The sequence below is a fragment of the Ochotona curzoniae genome, unplaced genomic scaffold, assembly GCF_017591425.1.
Source record: "Ochotona curzoniae isolate NIBS_2020 unplaced genomic scaffold, NIBS_Ocur_1.0 scaffold_1037, whole genome shotgun sequence".
Lineage (NCBI taxonomy): Eukaryota > Metazoa > Chordata > Mammalia > Lagomorpha > Ochotonidae > Ochotona > Ochotona curzoniae.
The window spans coordinates 23,824,168-23,848,028 of NW_024467083.1; positions in this window are offsets into that span (position 1 = coordinate 23,824,168).

A 23,861-nucleotide genomic window follows, 5' to 3' on the forward strand; every position below is an offset into this window, starting at 1 on the left:
CTCTTCTTCCAGCAGCGTTGGCCCAGTCCACCAGGCAGAGCCTGAAAAAGAGGCAGGGCAGCAAGAGGCAGCCCTGTGGACAGTGCTCCATGTGCCTCCTACATTGTTGTGGACAGTAGGATGCAGAGCTTGGGTGAGCATGGCCATTCCCTGGGCTGCCCTGGGCTTGGTTCAGCTTTCCCTGCTGTAGCCTGGTGCTGCAGCCAGCAGCTTCAGGTGCCCAGCCCAGCCTTTGGCTCGTGCAAGCTGGCACTAAGTGCTCTGGGCTCACTGGAGCAGGAGGACATGATCATTGGTATTATTATATAATAAGGAGAGCATGTTCCTGCGGGCTGTGGCTTTCTGGCTGAGTGCACGGCGCTCTGGGAGGAAATCTGGTTACAGGAATTAGGCTCTTGTCTTCCCCCCAGAATATCAAAGCTGACAGCACAGCCTCAGGTCTCTGGTCATTTCCAGACCATCAACCTGCTTGCTGTCTCTCCCATCTCTGTCAACAGATACTCCATCTCCGGTCCCTCTCCCAAAGAGGCTTATGATGTGGAGCACCTGTTGGAGCCCTTGGCTCCAATGTCCTTTAACTCTCATGTTAATCCTAGGAGTTGGGTGCCATATTGTTCTCACTTTATGGATCAGGAAACTGGGGCCAGGGAGGTTAAGTAACCACAGCTACTGAAGGGCAGAACACAGATCCAAACGAAGGCAGCCTGGAGATGGGATGTGTGTCTTTGTTCATTTAAAATTTATTTTTCTTTGAAAAAAGGTTTATCTTGTTAATTTGAAAAAGAGAGGGAGAGGGAGAACCAGGCTGAAGCCAGGAGCATCTTCCTAGGTCTCCTATATATGGGTACAGGAACCTAAGCATTCAGACCACACACCACTGCCTTCCCAGGCACATTAACAGGGAGTTGGTCAAAAATGGAGCAGCTGTGACTTGAGCTGGCACCCATATGGCATATTGGCACTGCAGGACACAGCTTTATCTTCTACACCACAGCTCTGTCCCCCTTAATTAGACTCCAGGTGCCTTTCCTGTGTGGCTCTGAGTATGAAACCCACGATGGGCATTGTGGGGCTTCGTACCCAGAATAGCAGCGCTATGAGCTCGAGGGGTACCATTGAAACCAATGTGGGAAAATGCTCCCTCTACAGAAACTCCTGGCCATTCAAAATGAACAACCTGTCCTGGGTTCCAGCCAAGCTGTTCAGGTCACCTCACGGACAGAGTGCTGTGTGTCCCTTTGGGAAGCCTAGCACTGCCAGGGCAGTTATGGGATCCCCAAAGTTGCTCGGAGCCAGCCTTGGCTGGAGCAGCTGAGCCGGGGGCAACCAGCTGCCAGACAGCTGGGCTCCAGGCCAGCGCTCCCAGCAGGGCTGCCCACAGGCCACGCAGACCCTCCCCAGGAACACCTGGTCCCCACGTGCTGGTGTCTGTCATTGTGATCTCTGGGTGTGGGCCAGAGGTGGGGGACACAAATAGATGAATCACTGTCTCCCACAAGGCTGGGGCAGGGCAACGCTGTGTGGTGACATCACGTCTTCACTTCTGCCTGCGTGGTGCTGGTGGTGGTAACGAGGGGTGGATCTCAGCATGGTTGTGCACGATGTATGTCTCAGTGTGTTGGGTATGTGTGTGTTCCTGTGCATGTGCACATGAAGGGGCACTTCTAGAGACTTTCATCATGTGTGTGATTGACAGCTGCCCAACACAGTCCCCGCCCCTGCCCTCGACTCCTGGGCAATGGTCCAGGCTCACGAGGGTTCTGCCTCACAGACACTGGCTGTCTGGTTGTTAACCAGCTCAATTTGGTTCCAGGGAAAAGTGCATCTCCAGTTTCTTTTCAGCCCCTCTCCCCCCAGCTTCTGCTCTCCTCCCCAGTGCTGGCAAGTCTTTCTGACTTTTTCCTGGCTACATCAGAAGGAGTGGAGAACCACTGGGTTACAGGACAGTTTCTGACTCCAGGAAAGAAAGGACAAGGCCCAAGAGACCCTGGAGCAGTGGCAGGACTGTGTCCACAGCTTTCACATCCCACACTGCCCACCTCCTGTCTAGGCCTGCTCTTGCCATGCCAAGGTGACACAGTGCACAGGTGAGGGCATTCCTCTCTTATCACTCTGCCTCTGTTGGCTACAGGTAGGAACAGTGCTGCTCTCTTGGGGGTGCCAGTCTCTCTTTTAAAGAATTCACAGATACCCCCACCTCAATGCTGCTGGGAAAACCAGGGACTCTGTGTGTGTGTGCGGGGGAGTGTGACAACAAGCTGCCCACCACCAAGGATGGGGGAGGGGCTACAGGAGCCCAGAGGCACCAAGGGGCAGTGGCTACTGTAGCCCTGCAAGGTACAGCAAACCCTGGACACCAGCCCATAGGAGCTTTGGGCAATGTCACTGCCTTCAACATCCCAACTGGCCTCCCCAGCATGCACTGCTGCTCTGGGGCCAGGCTTTCTCATGTGTGAATGGGGGTAGCTGCCATTGGCTGGCACAGGGCTGCATGGAGAAGCCATGAGTCACTCTGTGGACAGCACCTGCAGCAACAGCAGCCCAGAGGGAGCCCCCTCCCCACCCCATGCTTTGTTATTCCAGGGCTGTTCTACATCCTGCAGCTCCAGCCAGCCTTTTCCCTGGCAATGGGCAGCCTAGTTGCTTGCCTTCAGCCAGTCCTGGATTCCCCAGGGCCCTGGGCTCCTTGGCTACATCAGGATGTCCCTGGGGTGGGCCCAGTCAAGGCAAGGAAGAGCGGCCAGCAGCCTGTGCTGGAGCCTTCTCATAAAGGTCAGCAGAGCCGAGACCCTCACAGACTCGGTCCCTGGTGACCAGGCCAGCAGCAGACGCGGGCGCTCAAAATAAACCTTAATAAGATTTTGAGTAAACATTGGCTCCATAACAATTCAGCTCACGATTCCTTTTCTCTTCCTGCAGTGAAGCCCGCACGTGAGGGGTCAGCTGGCAAGGGCAAGGCTCTCCACCCTGGACCCGAGGCAGCCTCAGAATGCCAAGTGCCTGATCCCGGGCTGTGCCTCCCCGCTGCAGCCCGGCCCAACTCCCCTTAAGCCCTGCTGGGTGCGGCTGCACTAGGGCCACACGCCACTGGGGAGGGCAGGGCAGGGTGAAGAGAGGTCGCCTGCGTTGTTCCCCTTCGCTTCTATTCCACCCGCACGGCACGTGGCTTTCGACCGGTGGTGTCTAGGTGCTACCCAGTAGGTTCGGTTTACTGTAGCCAGGGCTGCTGGCGCAGAGAAGGGCAGTGCTAGGGCCGGCCTTGCGTGGCCCCGGGGTTGCGTAGCCAGAGGCCCAGGAGGCCTGCCAGCGGGGGACGGGGGAGGGCTGCAGACCCGCCTTTCCTGCCTCTACTTCTTGCGGAAGCCATTAAATGTCACGGGGTGCTGGACTCGCTGTCAGCAGCAGCGCCAGCCTCCTTCTCCTGGAGCGTTGCACACGGGGCGAGGACGCAGGGGGTGCACAGAAAGAAGGAAGAGCAAGGTGTCAGCGAAGGACCAGCGAGAAACAGAAAGGCAGCGCCGGCGGAGGGGCAGGGCTCTGGAAAAACCCAAAGACCTCCAGGGACTGGCATCGCCCGCCGGGTTGGGGCTATCCCTGAAGCCGGCCTCGGGGCAGCGGGAAGGGCGGCCTGCAGGGTTGGAGTGGGCAGCAAGGAAAGGACGGAAGAGAAAAAGATGTGACAGGCCGCCGGCGCTGAGTCCCGCCGGGTGCCACCTGCGCCCGGAGCGCGCGTGGGAGCTGTTAGGCAGCGCGCCCTGCCGGTGGCCCGGGGTGGGGCCGCCGCGCCCCGCATGCGGTGACTCGGAGTGCAGGGCAGGGTGGCCCGGTGCAGGGCAGGGTGGCCCGGGTGCAGGGCAGGGTGGCCCGGGTGCATGGTTTGCTTCTCCGGACTGGAGTCGCGGGGCTTCTGTTCTGGAGGTGGTGAAATTGCATTGTTGGTCTCACGCTCGCCGCCGTCTGAGGGCAGAGAATTTGAGGATGGAAAAGACACAGCCTCTCATGATGAATATCCCTGCGGTCTCCGGTGGCTCCAGACTGTGAGCATAGCATCAGGCGCTGAGCGAAGGGAAGAAACTACCGAAGCCTGGAAGGACCTCCAAAGAAGCCGTGTGGTCAAGCGGTGGAGCCAGCCAGCGGTGGCCAATCTCTGCCTCCTGCCCCCTGCCTCATCAAGGCGCCTCCCGGTCAGCAAATCCCCACCTCCACCCCCACCACCAACACACACCTTGTAATCCTTGGAGTCACCCCATCCGTAAGCTGGTATTAGTTCCATTTTACAGTTCAGAAACTTTCAATTCAGACTTTAAGGAATTTGTTCACAGTTATACTGCCAGTGACCAGACGAGCTGGAGTTTGAGTCCAGTGTTGTCAGACCATATGGTGTACTTGCACACCAAGTGGGCTGGAAATAGCCTGGCGGTTCCATTCTTTGGGGGTTTCAGCTTTCCCAGTGTCCTATGCCGACCCCCACCTGGCCCGCAGCCTTGCCTGGGACACCCGCTTGGTCTCTCTACCACGTGTCTGCTTTATAATCAAAAGAGTCTGGAACGAAGAAGTTTGCAGGCATTCATTCGGCTTGTGGTGCCCCGCCCCCATTTGCCTTTCAGCAGCTTTAACTTAAGGACAGAGGATCTTCAGGGAATTGACTTAGGTGACAGGCAGGCAGGCGGAGCTCTGCTGGCGCCAGGGCAGACGCACCCAGTCAAGGCTCACAGGGTCTGTGGCTGAGAACCCGCCCGGGCCGGGTGCCCTTTCCAGCGTTGCCCCTCGGTTCCCCACGGCTGCCAGAGCGGGAAGCCAGGACTTTGGCCGGGATTGTGCAACGTGCTCCAGGAAATGCTGCTTCCAAGTGCCTGAGGGAAGGGTCAAATCCACTCAATTGTTCCATGTATGTCTTCTGGATGAAACTATTTAAAGATCTGTGTGTATTTGAAAGTCAGAGTTAGCAGATAAAGGAACTGACAGAAACAGAGAGAGATATCTTCCCTTGGCTGGTATACTCCCCAGAGGGCTGCAAGACCAGAACTAGGCAAAACTGAAACCAGGAGCCAGGAGCTTCTTACAGATCTTCCATGAGGGCAGCAAGGACCTAAGTCCCTGGGTCATCTTCCACTGCTCTCCCAGGCATGTAAGCAGAGAGCAGGAGCAGAAGTAGAGCAGCTGGGACTCGAACTGCATCCTTATAGGATGCTGGCACTGCAGGCAGTGGATTTACCTGCTTTGCTGTAGTACTGTCCATGTTTAAATATTATTTTAGGAGACAAGCTTTGTTGCACAGTGGACTCTGTCACTGGTCCCTGTAGCAGGGTCCTGGGGGGAGTTCCAGTCACACCTTCACATATCCTAAAGCACCTAGAAGGCAGCGGGTGAGCTGCCTGCCACCCACATGGGAGACCTAGATGGAGTTTCTGGTTTTAGCTGTTGTGAACATTTGGAGGAGTGAATCAGAGATTATCTGATTCTCTCTCGTTCTGTCTTTCCAATAAGTAGAAATGAATGAAATCATAGTAACAGAAGCTGAGTGAGATGGAGGCTTCTAAAAACAAGATGGTATTCGCTATGTGAAGATGAACTGGAATTCTCCTCTCTCCCTCCTTGCTTATGTCCTCTGGGACAAACAGAAAGACAAATCCCCCCAGCCAGGTGTTGTGCTGTGCAGGGAACCACAGCACCGAATACACAGCTAGTGCAGCCCAGAGCAGGAGGTGAGAGGGGTGAGGAGAAACACAGAAATCCTTCTTGGGTGGCTGTTGGGCGGGGCATTTAGGATGCAGGTTAGAACACTTGCATCCCACAGCCAGTATGCTGGCGTCCAGGCTCTCCCTCCAGCTCCCAACTCCAACTTCCTGCTCATGTAGACCCTGGGAGGCAGCCATGATGGTGCAAGTAACTGGAGTTCCTACTACTCGGATGGGAGACTGGAACTGAGTTCCTTCTGGCTTTGGTTCCACTTATTGCAGACATTTGGGGAAGTAACCAGGGTATGGAACCTCTTTGTCTCATGGACTCATAGATAAATCCTTTAAAAAAATGAAAGAAAGGGGGCCAGAGCCATGCATACATGCTAAGCCTCTGCCTGAGGCACTGGCATCCCATATGGGCTCCAGTTCATATCTTGGCTGCTCCATTTCCCATTTAGCTTCCTGCTTATGGCCTGGGAAAGCAATGGAGCATGGAACAAGTCCTTGAGACCCTGCACTCATGTGGGAGGTCCAGAAGTTCCTGGCTCCTGGATTTGGTCTGATCCAGACCTGGCCATTGTGGCCATTTGGGAAGTGAATCAACAGATGGAAAGTCTCTCTGTCTTTCCTTCTCTCTGTAAATCTGTCTTTTAAATAAAAAATAAATCTTAAAAAATGAGAGAAGAAAATCTTCTTTAAAAAGAACTGTGGATTCAGATCTCCCCTGTGCCTCCAAAAACCTCTTGGCCTGGTGGCCAGAGTTGGCTTTGGGTGGGGCCCTTGTAAATGTCTGTGGCCTGCCGTGCTATTAAAATATAATCTGAGTTGAAGAACAGGATTTAAAAAGTGGGAGCCCAACAGAAGCATGAAACACAGATGAGACCCAAAGTGTTCTCAAGCTGCCTCTGTGTCTATGTTTGCAGGTTTAAAAGCAGAGTGAAAGTGTCAAGCGGAGGGAGTGGGTCTCTGCAGCAGCGTTTACATAAGAAACACATTCAGAGAAAGAGGCTGAGATTTTGGAAATGTTCTTATTATACTGCACTAAAAAATCTCCTTTGGGATGTAGGAGCGTTAAAATTAGTTGGAGAGAGGAGGAAATAAAAACCCCGGTTTTCGAAATGCAAATCTCTCCCAGACCAAAAATTCCACCCCAGGCAATGGCCACGCTGTCAGGGTGAGGGACAGAGGCCTCATTGTGTGCTGGAAGGCTCCACCTTTTCAGGCCTTCATTCCCATTCACCAGCTCCTCCTACGACCGCTTGACAAGTCCCAACATTGAACTTGGTTCTAAATCGTAGACCTCAGCACAGCTCACAAGGAGGTCCTTGTTTTGAGCGGCTGTGCACTGTGCTAAAGAAATGGATTCACACACTGTTGAACCCACCAGAGAAATCTAAGTTACCGGGAATAACATGATTACCATGCACCTGCCTATGCGACAAGGATCAAAGGATAAGAATGTTTATGTGGCTGTCTCTTACCCAGGTTTTTATTTTGTGTGGGTGCAAAGGTTTGTGAAAATGGGCTGAAAAAGACATGTTGATTTTGGTGCAAAAATTTGAAACTCTATGCATAGTTTTTTCATAATATATATATATTAAGATTTATTTATTTTTATTGCAAAGTCAAATATACAGAGAGGAGGAGAGACAGAAAGGAAGATCTTCTGTCCAATGGTTCACTCCCCAAGTGACTGCAATGGCCAGAGCTGAGCCAATCTAGAGTCAGGAGTCAGGATCTCTTCCAGGTCTCCCATGCAGGTGCAGGGTTCCAAGGCTTTGGGCTGTCCTCCACTGCTTTCCCAGGCCACAAGCAAGGAGCTGAATGGGAAGCAGGGCTGCCGGGATTAGAACTGGCGACCATATGGGATCCTGGGCGTGCAAGGCGAGGACTTTAACCACTACTCTATAGTGCCGGGCCGCATAATATATATTTTTATGAAAATTTTGAAGACTGCATATGTACTATCTCAAGATAATTTTATACCAAAATGCATACTTTTTAATTTCATTTTCACAAGCTTTTTGAAACATCCTCACATTCACATATTCACAAATATTTAACATCTAAAATATTTGCAAATTAAACCTTATAGAACAGTTTTCATTCTTATTTTCCATTATGCAGTTTTGTGGTTATAGGGCTTCCCCATTTCCTTCCTGTTACTGTCTCCCTCCTCCCTTTCCATTGTCCCCTGTATTTTATAACAATACAGTCTCTTCTCCAGCTTTCTGCTGTTTCACATGTCATGACATTGTAGGCATAAGCAATGGTAGAGGGTCTAGTATCTTGTCAAACCTCATGAAATTTTAAATGCTAGGATAATGCCATTAATACACTGCTGTAATTATGCATCATTGCATAACAAACTACCCCAAACTTAGCACGTTATAAGCTACCCATTTTATAAGGCATGATGATTTTGTGAGTCAAGAATTAGGGCAGACGTAGGTTGGGTGGTTCTCTTGTTCAGGGTTGCATGAACTTTGGTCACAAGGTGATACTAAATAAATTCAACATGTTCACTCCCATTCCTAGCTCCTTGGCTGGAAGGTTGGACTCTTTGGGCCCTGCTTCCTCCATGTAAAGTCAGGATTAGGATTAGAGTTAGTCTTTCTGGCAAGGCAGAAAGTCTTCTTACATGACAATTTAGTTCTCTGAGACCAATATTCTAGGACACATAAGGTTGACACTGCCAGTCTCCACTGCAGGCTTTTATTTGGAATTCCAACTTCCCCAATTTCTTTCTTTCTCCCTATTCCACCTTTACCCGACTCAAATATCCATTGTCTATACCCAGACCTGGGCCATGTTGCTTCTGCTATGGTCCACTACAAGCCAAAGCAAATCACAGTGCAGCCTGGAATCATGGAGAGGGGAATTAGTCCCCCCGCCCTGCCTCCCCTTATGGAACAAGGATCAAAGAATGTCAGGCCTGTCTCTTACCCACTACACCCAGTGGCAACAGAGTCTATCTTTATTTTTCCACAGATAAGAGTTGACTACATAAAAAGAGTCTGAGATTTGAAGGAGCCTTTAAAGATCCTTGGTTTGCATTCACCAATCATAGGTAAGATTGATTGTGGTTCAGAGACACCTGGGTCACACACCTACAGCAAAGGTGGATCTCAAACCTGGATGTTCTGACTCCGAATTCACTCATATATGGACTGAATGCCCCCCACAACCCAGTGTTTACACTGAAGGCAGAGCTATGCCGTTCTTGGTGTTTAAAAGTTTACTACTGGGTAGTGGAAAAGAATCTAGAAATAATCTCAAGGTAGGTTAAATGAGAATTGCAAGTCACCTGCTGTGAAATACCGCTGAAGAACAAGTCCAGTGCAGCTAGGGATAGGAACAAGGGATTTCTGGAAGACCCGAAGTTTACTATGGTCTCCAAGGATGGGAAAAATGTTTGACTATGCCAACCTGTGAAAAGGGTATTCCAGGGCCCGGCACGGTGGCGCAAGTGGTTAAGTCCTCGCCTTGCACGCCCGGGATCCCATATGGGCGCCAGTTCTAATCCCGGCAGCCCCGCTTCCTTTCCAGCTCCCTGCCTGTGGCCTGGGAAAGCAGTCGAGGACGGCCCAAAGCTTTGGGACCCTGCACCCGCGTGGGAGACCCAGAAGAGGCTCCTGGCTTCGGATCGGCATAGTATCGGCCGTTGCGGCTCACTTGGGGAGTGAATCATCGGATGGAAGATCTTCCTCTCTGTATCTCCTCTCTGTATATCCGCCCTTCCAATAAAAAATAATAAAAATAAATCTTTAAAAAAAAAAAAAGAATAAGATTCTTAAACAAAGGATGCTCAAAAGAAGGTCCTTGGACCAGCAGCATGGCAGCAACTTGGAGCTTGTTAGACTTGCAGAATCACAGGTTGCCCCCCAGAAGCTGCATTTTAACAAACTACCCGGGCAGGCAGAAGGCTCTGTGTAGCTTCTGAGTGCAGCTCGTGCTCCTGAGCATGTGTTGCTTCCCCTTGTCACTTCCCAAGGCTTGGTAATGAAGAACCTAAGTGTTCTCTGCTTCTGTGATTTCTGACTTACTTGCTTGGCTGGGGGGCTGAACTTCACGCCTGACAGCCTCCGTGACATCCGGCAGGTCATGTAGGCAGAGCACTGCTCAAGAAGGAGACCCCTGGTGTGCTTGTTAGATAAGTTGCTCACTATCCTATAGCCCACCAATTTGTACTATTTCCGAGATCAGACGAGATTGGGCGCGTTCAGGGTGGTATGGCCGTAGACAATTTGTACTATTTGAAAGTTGCTTGCTTCAAACTCACCAACAGAAGCCTGCCAACTTGCTCTTTTTAAAAGATAACAGTTAAACTGACCAATCATGACTGTATACTTGTGTGGAATTGGCTTGAAATGTATAAAAACCCTGTGCTGTTCAACCTCGGCCCTTTTTCCTGCCCTGCTGTTGCAGCTTTTCTTGCTTCAGCCGCCGTGGCTGTTGCTGTTCCCCTAGTCCTGCTGGGCTGGGATGGCGGCTGGGAACTTAGGCAAGCCTGAATAAACCACCTTTACATGTTACATCAACTTCAGACTCCTGATATTTTTCTGGGGATCTCAAAATCTGGGCACAACAGTGCTAGTGCCAGATTCCCCAGATGAGCAGGGCTCCTCAGGTGCCATGGCTGCTGGCTTAGCTGAGACAGGACACTGAGAAGGCTGTGGCTACTTTAATACATCCACCATAAACTCAGGTAATATCAGCTCAGCTAACCAAATACAAGTTTGTTTTCGATTTTGTAACCTTTTACTTCCTCCTTTTGATTAAAGCTAGATGATTATTAGTTGCGTGTTAGTTAACACCCAAGCATGGTGGAGAACAACAAACTCTAATAGCTTAATTATCTGGAGTATCTTCTAACTTTGCAATTTTCTATTTTAAGCTCCCTGATGGGTGGCCCCAAGCCATTTGCACACATTCTTCCCATTCCAGCTAATATGAAGCGTCTGCTTTTAACTCAGGTGTTGATTCTCTTCTTCACACCGCTCTGCTTTGGCCCAAGACTAGGGGTTTCCAGCTGGCTCCCAGCATCTTGCCCAAGGGGGATTTTCCTTCTACATTTCAATCTGGAGGGTTTAGGCTCCGATGCTGCTCAAAATTTTGCCTGCTGGGTTTGCAGTTTGCTTTCTTTTGGTGTGCCTTACTTGAAGTCAGCTTCACCTTGCACTTGTTACACTGTGGTGACAACCAGTGACGAAAGTCTTCTGAACACCTTCCAACACTCAGGCCTCCAGCCTTAGTGCCACATTCAGTTACTCCCATTAAGTACAGAGGCCAGGCTGCCAGTCCTGGGGTCATCTCCAGCTGGGACTGTCTGTCTCCTTTGGGTCATCTCATGATCTTGGGTTCTTTCAATCCCAGAACTACAGTCTTTCCCTGCAGAGGGAAAACTCACCCGAACAGGCTACTTCAGGTCCTTTAGTAGGGCAGGCATGCAATCAATACCGTGATGGCAAGGCTCCAAGCAAGACAATTCCACATGGAAATTCTTGCCTCTTTTACAGGGTGCTGTGTTTTTCTATTTTTAACAAAAGGACATCATCCCATCTTGGGGAGAAAGGTTTTTGGCCTATGTGAAAGGAGAAAGTCATGTCAGTATCAATTATTAAGCAAAATCCCCTGATGGAATAGTTTTTTTTCCATCAGGGCACAGGTGGTGGGTTATATTGTGGCTAGACAAAACCACTCCAGTAAACTGACTCCAGCTGACACCAGGCTGTTGTAATTGCTTCTATTATCATATGGGAGGGAACCTTTAGACCTGAACAATCAGGGAGAGAGTGTGTGCATCACTAAAAGAACATGCATTGGTCTCTTTATGTATATGTGTTAATTTTTTATATAAAACATACATAAAATATTTTTGATATAGAATATATTACATATATTTATGAAAGAGAGATACCTCCCATTGGTTGGTTCATTCTACAAATGCTCACACCAGCAAGACTGGAAATCTATCACATTATCCATATTGGTGGAGATATCCAAGTGCTTGAACTGTGTTGCCTGCTGCCTCCCAGGGCATTCATTAGGAGGAAGTTTAGGGCCCGGAGTAGTGGCCTAGCGGCTAAAGTCCTCGCTTTGAAAGTGCCAGGATCCCATATGGGCACTGTCCTAATCCTGGCAGCCCCGCTTCCCATCCAGCTCCCTGCTTGTGTCCTGGGAAAGCAGTCAAGGACGGCCCAAATCCTTAGGACCCTGCACCCATGTGGAAGACCCGGAAGAAGTTCCTGGCTCCTGGCTTCGGATCAGCACAGCACCGGCCGTTGCGGTCACTTGGGGAGTAAATCAATGCACAGAAGCTCTTCCTCTCTGTCTCTCCTCCTCTCTGTATATCTGACTTTGTAATGAAAATAACTAAATCTTAAAAAAAAAAAAAAGGAGGAAGTTTGACTGGAAAGCAGAGCAGCAGTAGCAACAAGGCACTCTGATGCAGGAGGCAGAAGTCGAAGCTGTGTTGTCACAGCTGTGTCACATGTCCACCTCAGGCACTTCAATTCCACAGAACCAGGAGCTGGAAAATCTGAGAGGGGATGGAAACACTTTGAAGAACGATGACTGGCTAGGAATCTCAAGATTTCGCCATGGTGTAGCTCAAAGTCTGTTTCTTGGCCTTGTAGATCCAAGAAACTCAATCCGGATAAACAGAGTTGATGGAGCTCTATAGAAGTGGCTACTACTAATCCAAATGACAGGAATCTGAGGTATAACCTGGCTGCCAGATCTCTCTCTCTCTCTGTGGTTTTTTTTGGGGGGGTGGGGAGGGGGAGGGGTAGGAACTCTTCTTTCCTCCAATTAATTCAACAAGTTATTTTTGAATACCTTCTATAAGCTCAAATCCCTGCCTTCATATTTTCTATACTTTATTTGGTAAAGGGAGATTACTGTGGTCCCATACTGATTTATCCCTGTCCAACTCGCGTTAGAGATTAAGCCCCAAAGTCTCAAATTAATGGACTCAACGTGTTGGAAACTTAATGAGACTATTGTGTGGAGAGGTGACTTTTGAAAACTGATTAGTTTTGACTGGGTCCCTAATGTAGAGCCCAGTGGCTGGATCTTGGTGATTGAGGAAGAGGAGAGAAACCACATTACCAAGTGTACTCCAGCCATAACATACTGCAGCCACTGGGCATCCTGGCAAAGCTTGTGTCAGTCTGCATATGGAGGCTCCAGCACCATGCGCCAAGCCAAGCCTGCTTTCCTTATAAAAAATAGTCTGCCTCAGGCAGCTTGTTACAGTAAAAAGTTGTAGATATGCAAGGGTACTTTGAAAAATTCATGGAAAATGGAACTTTAAAATAAGCTTATTTTGGTACAAAACAATGTGAAATCCATGCAGTTTTTTCTAGTATATATTTTCCATACACTTTGTGGCGATTCCTTAAATACAATAAAACAAGCATATGTTATATCGTATGGGCTATGAGAATATTAGAGCAAGGGGATGAGAAAGCATTAGGATGGAAGAGAGGGGTTTGTGTCAGGAAAAGTTTTCTTTGTAAGGAGACATGGGAGCAGAAACCTAATGGAGAAGGACCCAGAGGTGTCTGCAGGCGAGGTGGTCCCAGCAGAACCCCTCCCCACCGGAGTGTGAGACAAACTGTGCCTGATGTACTGGGAGAACAGCAAGCAGGTGTATGTAGTGACAAAGGAGGCAGGAGACAGGGGCTGAAGCAGCAGCCCTGCAAATCCCTTGCAAATCTTTATAAGGGCTTTGGTTTTTCCGAGTTAGTTTGAGCTGAGGAGCCACATACCCTGATTTACATTTTAATAGAATCACTCTGGCTGGCCGCGTGGAAAACATGATGAGACAGGCAAGGGAAGCAGCAGGGAGAGTGGTTAAGATGCTGCCTTAACAAGGGAGGCAGGAAATGAGAATGGCTGGGACCAGGTGCAGAAGCAGCCATGAGGAGGGGGTCGAATTCTGGATGTGTTGTGAGAAGCTCGCCTGTTTGTGCTGCCAGTTTGGTGCATAATGTGAGAGAAGAGTTGAGAGTGATTCCAAACTTTTTAGCTGAAAAGACTAGAAGAATGAAGCCTTCCCTTGCTGAATAAGAAGGAAAATTAAGGGTGTGTGTATATGTGAGTACATGTATATGCGTGAGTGCATGTGAGTAGGTGTGTGTGTATGTGGCTTGGGTGGAATATGAAGGTCATAGTTGGAGACCTCAGACTTCACATCCCCATTATAAATCTGGAGGTGGCAGTGCCATGGAGTACTTGTGTTGGGGGCCAGTGGAAAGGGCAAGGCCCGAGATAAACATCTGGGAGACATGTGAGTTTAAAGCGCCAACTCAGAATGGTACTGCCTGTAAAGAAAATGTACATGAGCACAGACCTTTGGAGTTCGGTGACATGAAGAAAACCTGGTGAAGAAGGCTGTGATGGAGCAACCAGGAAGGAGGGCGGGATGCCCAAAGAACCATGGCCAGAGGGCAAGAGAGAAGTGTTATCCGTGTCAGAGTGCTAACCTGTTGAGTGCTATGACACCTGAGACTTGACCACTGAATTTACGAACCAGGAAATTATCAATAATCTTAACAGGACCAGTTTCAGTGGAGAAGTAGGAACCCACATCTGATTAGAGGACCAGCAGTTAGCCTTGAGGTTAAAATGGTCACATCCCACACTGGAGTGTTTGAAACAAGCCCCAGCTTTGCTTCTAGTCCAGCATCCCGGGAGGCGGCAGGTGATGGCTCACGTGCTTCGATCCTGCCACCCACGTGGGAGATCAGCATTGAATTCTCTGATTGTGGTCTGGCCCAACGCTGGCAGTTATGGGCATTTGGGTAATGAGCCAGCAGAGAGGAGATCTCTGTCTCTGTGTCTTTGCCTTTCAAAACAAAATTTAAAAAAATATAAAGTATGGCTATAGAACCCAATTCTAGCTAAAATGGTGGGAGAAGTTCGCAGCCAAGGGCATCTAGCAGAAGTTTGCGCAGTGCACAGAGCATGCCACTTTTAACCCGTCTGAGTACTCCTTCTTCCTGTTTCAAGACTCTATGGTCCATTTCAGCTCCCTCCTGATTATCACACATTCATGATGTTGGCATACACCTTATGTCACAGGCAAAACTGCCTTTGCCTCTGCACTCTCTCTCCCCCAATGGAAAGCACCTTCTATACTTTGTCCTGTCCTGTGTGTCCCAGTGGGGCTCAGTTCTCCCATGAGGTCACTTTGTGCAATCCACCTTCCCACTTGTGAGTGAATGTACGCAGGTGTTTTTCCTGGACCATGTCATGTCCCAGAGGTTCAGCCGGAAGAGTCATGTTCTAGTTATCACAAAGACTCCATCTATAAACTCCAGTTAGCCTTCTTCATTGTCTGAACTCAGCTTACAGTCCATTATACAAGCACAGTTTTGGCACTGAAAGAAACAATACCTGTTGGCCTATAAAACCTTTAAGGTTAGCTGGCCAGGTCACCCTCATAAGAAGGGACTTCTGGTTCTCCACCAAATAGGCTGACCCGTAGGCTACTCACATGCAGAACATTATTTTATTTTGTTACTTTATTGGCACTACTTCATTCTTGGTACTGAACATCACTGGCTTGATCTCCACCCCAGTATGGGAGACATCAGGGGAGGTTTGGTGAGGCCACCCAGGGGCAGAGACATTGTAAAGCTGTGTGAGACAAGAGATCAGTAATAATGAGAGAACAGATTACAGGCCGTAACCACAACAAATAAGTAACAGGGAAGCAATAAAACCATCCAGAGAAATAGCAGGACACAGCCATCCATGATGGCAGGTGACCCAGGAATAGTTGCAGGTCTGCCCCAATAAGCTGATCTCACACTCTTGCCTTTCCCAAGCAGTTAGCACAGGCCAGCACAGGGCGGTACCTGGCCGTGGGACACCTCCTATCCCAGGAAACTGTAGAAACACTGCATATGGCTCAATAGGTCAGCCTGTCCTGTTGCACAATTGTCACCTCTGTGGACTTGGGAAGGGCCAGGACCCCCTGCAGCTGGGGCCACAGCACCTCTCTTATGACAAACCAGTAGGCCTCAAGATGGGTCTGACATCCCTTGGGGCATACTAAGTGTGTAAGCTTCATGCTCTTCTCCTAGCTTCTGAGAACCAAGGCCTTCACCATCAGTGTATCTTCAAGAAGAAGCCTGGTATCTACTACTAGTCTGTTCTCAGTGCAAGTCTGTTGAATTAAAGCCCTAGGTCAAGGGTGGGCAAATTATTCCTGCAGAGGGCCCAGGGGTAATTTTTTTAGGCTCAGGTGATTTCCAGAAAGGGCTAACTGTTCAGAAAGTATGCAGAGGAGAGTGTACAGGCATTTGGTGCAGCAGTTTGGTACTGTTTGGGATCTCGGATGGGAATGTCTGGCTCCAAGTCCTGACTCTACTGATTCTGGCTTCCTGTGCATGTGCACTCTGGGAGGCCGTGGTGATGGCTCAGGTACTTAGGTCCATGCCACCTGTTTGGGAGACCCAGATGAAAGCTCTGGCTCCTGGTGTGGGCTCTTCCCTAGTCCCGGGGACTGTGGACATTTGGGAGAATGAGCAAGCAGATGAGAATTCTCTGCCTGTTTCTTTGCGCAAAAATATTTTTAAAGTAAACGGAAAATGCATACTGGGAAAAAGCTATGGCTGAATGTTTAAAGAATTTGTACCCAAATAAAGCCCATTTCCCCATGATTTTTTGCAGCACTATTGCAGCTCCATGTCAACCATGAAAACAGTCACAGAACACACGTGAAGAAAGGAGTAGTGCTGTGTGATCTGATGACATTCTATACCATAGGTGCTGACACTTGAGTCTCCTGGAACTTTCCCATGTCATAAAACATTCTTCTTAGGACTTTTTAGCTATTTTAAGATGTGAAAACTATGCTTACCTTACAGATCATACCAATGCAGATGGTAAGCCAGGTTCAGCCTAGGAATTCTGGCTTAATGACCCTTGCTCTACATTAAACACAGCCATTTCCTATTTCCATTGGGGATGCTAAACATGAGTCTTCCATGAACAGGTTTTGGTCTCCTAACGGCTACGGGAGTAGGCAGTACCCCAAATGTTGGATCACCCCATCTCTCTTTGGAGCATGTAGGTAGGTGCTATAATGGCAATGGCTTTCGAGCCCAGTCTTGAGGTTGTTGTAACTGCCTGTGTACTCTTAGGGATGTGGATGCTTCTAGATACCAGAGAGGAGATGGAGACAGTCAGCAGGTGGAGCTGAGTTTATCTCCTCCACCCATCGCCATTGCCATGCATGTTAGATCAGGGTAGGAGCCCACGATCTCTTGGGAAGCTTACCAGGGAGGAGAAAGGCACTGTCAATGTTGACAATGTTGCTTCTTGAGCATTTGGGTGTTCTCAGCATACTGTAAAAGTACATTTCACTTGCTTTATTCATTTATTCCTCACAGTCCTCAATAAGGAAATCTTAGTTGGGAGAGCTTTTCATGTCTATTTATTTAAAGTGGAGAAGGGAGAGGAAGAGAGGTATGGAGAGAGAGAGAGAGAGAGAGAGAAAGAATGATTCCCTTTATTGATTCCCTCTCCAAATAGACAAAGTGGGTGAAAACCAGGAGTCTGGAGCTCATCCCAGCAGTCGACCATGGGTGCAGGGGCCCAAATACTTCACCCATCTTCTGCTTTTCCAGATGCGTTAGCAGGGAGTCTGGTTGGATATGGAGCAGATGGGACTCAAATTGGTGCTCTGTCCGTATCAGATCTGGGCTACGGCAGGCAGTAGTTCTCTGTACCATAATGTCTGACTCCCAAACGCCATTTTAAAATAAGTGTATTTATTTTAAAGACAGAGATGAGAGAGAGAGAGAGAGAGAGAGAGAGAGAGAGAGAGATCTTCTATTTGCTGGCTTATTTCTCAAATGTCTCCAAAAGCTTGGACTGGGTCAGATCCAAACCAGTGACCAGGAATTCCACCTGGTCCTTCCACGTGGGTGGCATAAACCCAAGTGATATAGAAGGACCAGGTAGGAAGTTCAATAAGAATAAATGAGCTGGGAGCTTTTCCCACTGCTTCTGTCTCTGCAGCTCTGTACTGCAAGTACATCCCTTGCATGTCAATCTGGTGTGTCCAGTTCCCCTGATGCACCTCCATCTCCTACACAGGGAAGGAACAGCTGCTATGAGGGCCATGCGGAAGTTAAACTCCACATGGAGGTGCCACAAAACTCCCAGAAAAACCTAAATCCCACCAAATTCCACTCCATTTATCTATTTCATAAGGATACTGTCCCTGCCTCATAAAGGCAATTGCTGTACATGAGAGCAGATTCTTTTTTTCTTTTTTGGCTTCTTGCCGTTTCTTTTGGTCCTTCCTCCACATCCTCTCCTAGCAGGTACCTCTTAGGTAAGGGCAAGGGTAAGGGTTTAACACCCATTGACATGCAAGATCTGGGTCTGAAAGTGGGCCTAGTGGGGGAACTTGGGAAACTCCCCTGGGAGGTCATAGTTCCCACTAATCAGCATGTGATTTAGGCCTGGGTGTTGGTCAGGCTTGGCAAGGTAGCTTCACCTAGGCAAGTGTGCAGGTTGTCTGGAGCGGGACAGACCGGCCAGGGTTAGGCCAAACCTTAGCACCCTGGCATGTGCAGGAGCCAGGCTGGAGTGCAGGTCATGCTGAGCTAGGCTATCACACCTTACAAGTTTATATGAGCCAGGGATGGAAGTAGACTGGGCAGGGCTTGGCAACAACACCCACCAGCAAGAGTTGGGACTAGGGGGAGGCCGGGACAGGCCAGGCTACAGCATCTGACAGCAAGGGCCAGGATGGGGGCTGGGTTATGCTGAGCTGGATTAGAGCAACCACTGCAAACACAAGATATGGGGCTGGGAATAGGCCTGTTTGGGGAGCTAAGGGGATGTCCCTGTTGGTTTGTGGTTCCCACTGGTGAACATGAAACTCAAAATGGGTGTGATGATCTGGGTTGGATATAACTGTATTGTCCCTCAGCACAGATATGGACTGGGTCTGGGGTTTACCAGATTGGGCAGGACTCTAGTACCCACTGGTACTTGTTAGAGCCAGGTTGGGTATAGGACAGGCTGGGATAGGTTCCAGCTCCCGCTGAACCACATGAGAGCTGTGTCTGGGTGTGGGCCAATTGGGCAATGCCACTGTTCCTGCCAGGACAGGACGTAGACTAAGTCAGTCTGGGCCAAGAACCCACCAGTGAGCATGAGATCTGTCACTGGGAAGAGACCTGATAGAGGAGCTTGGAGAACGCCTCTGTCATGACACTGTTCCTACAGATAAGTACTAGAATTAAGGCTGGGAGCAGCCCAGATTAGGCCAAGTCAGGTTAAAATATCTACCAGTATAAGTGTGGGTCAGGTCTGCAGGCAAGCCAGGCTGGGTCTGTTCATAACACCCACTGGCACATCTGAGAACCAGGACAGGGTGTAGAACAGGCTAGTTCCAGCTGCAACACCAGCCAGTTCACATTAGGGCTAGGACTGGGGGCTGGTTGGGCTGGGCCAGGCAGCAGCACCCACCAGCATGAGCTAAACCTGGGTGCGGACCAAGCCCTGCCAGGCTATAGCACCTGCTGGCAAATGCCAAGGTGAGGTGGTTCATGCCAAACTGGGCAGCAGCACCTACCAGTCCATGTGAGATCCATGGGGTTGGGAGCAATCCTGGTAGGGGAACAGCCAGGCTTCCCAGGTGGGCCACTGCTCCCGCTAACAAGCATGAGAACTGGGACTAGGGGCAGATCAGGCTGGGCAGGACTATAATGCCTGTTGGCCTGCATGTGGGCTCGGTTGGGAGGAGAGCCAGGCTGGGTTAACCAACTGTATCCACTGGTGCATGAATGGGCCAGAATAGATGTGGGATGGTTGGGCATTGCTGCAACAGCTGGCAAGTGCTGGGATTGGATGGGGGCAAATCTTGTTAAGCTGGACTGCAGAACATCTGGAGAGTACAAGATCCAGGACTGGGAGTGGACCCAACAGGAGACCTTGGGCACCTCTCTGACGGGCTGCAACTCCCTCTGGTGGGCATGTAAACCAGGCCTGAGGGTGGGCTTGTCTATACAGCTGGTATCATCTGCTGGCATGAGTATGTGCTAGAGCGTGGGATCAGTTGGGCTGAACTAGGCTCCAACAGCCAGTGATGTGTATAAGAGCAGAATGGGATATGGGACAGACTGGACCAGTCTACTGCACACACTGGCAAGCACAGGGATCAGACCTGGGAGTGGGCTTAGTAGGTGTTATTGAGAGTCGCTCTGACTAGGCTGCAGCCCCTGCTGGTTTATATGAGGACCAAGTGTGCAGTGGGTTGGGTTGGGCTGGGCCACAATATTCATTGTTTTACATAAGAAATGGGGCTGGAGGGCCTGGCACAATAGCGTAGTGGTTAAAGTCCTCGCCTTGTATTTACCGAGATCCCATATGGGCACCAGTTCTAATCCTGGCGGCCCTGCTTCCCATCTAGCTCCCTGCTTGTGGCCTGGGAAAGCAGTGGAGGACGGCCCAAAGCCTTGGAACCCTGCACCTGCATGGGAGACATGGAAAAGCTCCTGTCTCCAGGCTTCAGATTGGCTCAGCTCCAGCCATTGCGGCCACTTGGGGAATGAACCATCGGACAGAATATCTTCTTCTCTGTATAAGTGCCTTTCCAATCTTTTAAAGAGAGAGAGCGAGAGAGAGATGGCGCTGGAGACAGAACTGATGCAACAATTGCCAATACCAGTGTGTACACAGGCTGATGTGGGACATGGGTTGAGCCAGACCCCCTAGTCTCATGCACACACAGTCACAGCTGGAATTACCTCAAGTGAGATTTCCGTAGAGATCCCCTCAACTGAACCACTGGACTCAGAACTGCAACCACGGGAAGGACTGTAGGATCTGTGGACTGAGTGCAAGTGCATGTGTCAGAACTGGACCTCCTCAGCGGCTAATGTGAGCAGTGGTTGACATACTCAGATGCACATGCAGTCCATTAGGGCTTGCAGAGGACATCTGGCATCATGGCAGAGGAAGGAGGGCAGAACAAATTGATCAACTACCCCAGCCAAGCATTGGCAGAAAATATCTGGGTGAATCTAAGGTAAACTATGTCAGCCAATGGGCTGTGGAAGGCTTTTGTCATCCTTGGAATGGTGAGATCAACAGCATTTCAGAACTATGGAAACCACTTAAGCAGAACCCTCAGAACATGCTCCACATCAGGGACCTTGGGGTGACATTGGATGGTCATTCCCCAACCCCAGGTACTGAGACAACTGGGAGCCTGGGCGTGGCATCGCTCCTTGTCTCCAACCTTCTGCAAGATACAGGAGGAGGAAGAGGAAAGTTTGGAAACAATGATCACACCCACTTTCCCCTAATCCTCAATCCTTCCCACCCTATGTAAACATCATCAAAAATAAAAACAAATTGGGCCCGGCACGGTGGCGCAGTGGATAAGGTCCTCGCCTTGCACGCCCGGGATCCCATATGGGCGCTGGTTCTATCCCAGCAGCCCCGCTTCCCTTCCAGCTTCCTGCCTGTGGCCCAGGAAAGCAGTCGAGGACGGCCCAAAGCTTTGGGACCCTGCACCCACGTTGGAAACCCGGAAGAGGCTCCTGGCTTTGGATTGGCATAGCATCGACCGTTGCGGCTCACTTGGGGAGTGAATCATGGGATGGAAGATCTTCCTCTCTGTCTCTCCTCTCTGTATATCCGCCTTTCCAATAAAAAAATAATAAAAATAAATCTTTAAAAAAAACAAATTTTAATTAAAAATATTTATTTACTTATTTATTGGAAATTCAGATTTACAGAAAGAAGCAAAGATAAAGAGAAAAATCTTCCATCCACTGGTTCACTCCCCAAGTGGCTGCAATAGCTGGAGCTGAGCCAATCCAAAGCCAGGAGCCAGGAGCTTCTTCTGGATTTCCCACGCAGGTGCAGGGTCCCAAAGCTTTGGACTATCCTCAATTGCTTTCCCAGGCCATAAGCAGGGACCTGGACAGGAGGCGGAACAGCAGCTAGGACATTAACTGGTGACTGTATGGGATTCTGGCACATGCAAAATGAGGATTTAGCCACTTGGCCATTGCTCCAGGCCCAGAATAGGAATCTTAGACTAATTTCCATCCCACATCCACCTGTTTGGTTCCAGCATCTGGGAAGAAGCCCAGCCCCAACCAAAATCTTTATCAGGCTCCAGTATTTTTTCATTCTCTCTCTCTCTCTCTCTCCCTCCCTCTCTCTCTTTTTCTCTCTCTCCCCCTGCCTGCAGCTCCTCCGTAAACTAATACATTAAGGAGTGACACAAGAACAGAGCCAAGATGCTGAATCACCAACTCTCAGATTGCCTCTAGAGTTGACATTCCTAGGCTGGCTTTATTCTGGGAGCTTCCAAGGAACTCACAGGCCCTGATCAAACAAAGTAACACATAAACAGAGCCCACTTTGCCACTTCAGATGAGATCGGGCGCGTTCAAGGTGGCATGGCCGTAGACCATTTTGCTACTTCAAAAACAAAACAAAACGAATTTTTAAAAAATCAGGCTTGCCCCATGACTTACCAGCCGAAAGAAGGTTGCATGCATTGGGGACCAATTAAAGGCTTGCATATGAGACAATTATACACTGCACAACTGCACTTTCTCTTTAAGATTCACTGGTTCTGATCCCTCTGAGGGTACAGGAATGGAGATTTCTCTCTGCATTGCAAACAAATAACTTTCTTCACCAACCCAGTGGCAGTAATTGGCTGTGTGTCAGGTGAGCAGACCCAATTTGGGGGGATGTAGAGCAATTCTTTCAAGTTTTAGGGGGTGTTTGTAACAAGGCCAGGAAAAGGCTGATCCCAGACTAGAGAGGAAGAACCTGCTTTGGTCCAGACCGATGGGGACAATTCTAGAAGAGCAGTTTGTATCAGAATCTATTATACAATCCTAGGGAGTTTCCAACCCACCTGTGCACATTAGAATTTCTCATCAAAAATCTCCCACACTCAGTTGGAATTGACAGGGCAACAGAGTAAAGTGAGCAAAAGTTAATGTTTAAGCTAAGAATCGTAGGTCTGTGTGACCCTATGTAAGTCACCGAACTTCTTCTCTGAGGGGACAGCAATCCAGCTATCAGAGTCATGCTGTTTGTTCCTCTTCTCATCTCTGGGCTCTGCAGCCTATGTCCCAGCCTGAGAGTGTCCTGCCTTCCCTGGGTTAGGTCTGCTCCTGGCCTTAGCCAGCCATGGAGTGGCTTGCAGAGTTCTGGAATTAGCAGACCCACAGTTTTCCCCTGAATGTGGGTGGCACCTTGTGAGAAGGATTCGCTCAACCCCACGTGTTGCATGTCTGGACATCTTGTAAGAGGCTGACAGTCTCCTAACTTCTTCCTGCCATCATGTTGGTAGGGAGCCAGCTCTGCAGAGTTTACATCCAGTCAGCGAAGAGCTCACACAGACTGGTTTCCCAGTGTCTTTGGTGGACAAGTGACATGTGGGGAATGATTTTCAGCCTGCAACCTGTTCTCTTGCTCCCTGTGGACACATGCTGTCCCTTGAGTGGAGCTCCCGTGCCTCTCAGTTCAGTTCCATCTGTCCAGGTGGATCTAGACTCTGCCCCTGCCTCACCCCCTTCTTTCCTGTGGTCCAGGGAAGTCACAGTCCCTGCCCACCAGGCAGCCATGCCTGCCAGACTACAAGGCTTGAAGGAGGATTCTTTTTTTTTTTTCCAGATTGGAACTTCTGTCCAATTTCTATAGTCTCTTGCTTCATTTAGATGTGGGTTTTATTGAATACTTAGATTGTAACAGCTGATTCCTTCTCCCAGGCTTTGGCATGACTACTTTAAGGGGGAATGATGAATCTGCCTTCGAATCTGAAGAACAAGATTCCTCCTTGTTTTGCAATTTACAGCCCAGCTGCTGCAGGTTCACAAAGCTTTGCCATTAAAAACTCTCTGTCCTCTGCCAATATTTATTGCTCAAGTCACTGTTTGCCCAGAAGCTACTGTCTGCTGCATCTTCTGGGAAAGGAAATTTACAGTGACATCACCGAGCCATTGTTTACATCCCCAAGTGGCACAAGCCTCCAAGAGATGGCAAAGGCAGGGCTGGGAGGGAAACCAAGTGGGTCTACCTGGATGGAAGCCCCCTCAACTCTTTCCTTCCCTTTCCTGCACCATCCCAGCCACCACTCTGTGACTGTGTAATGATAGATTTATGGCATCT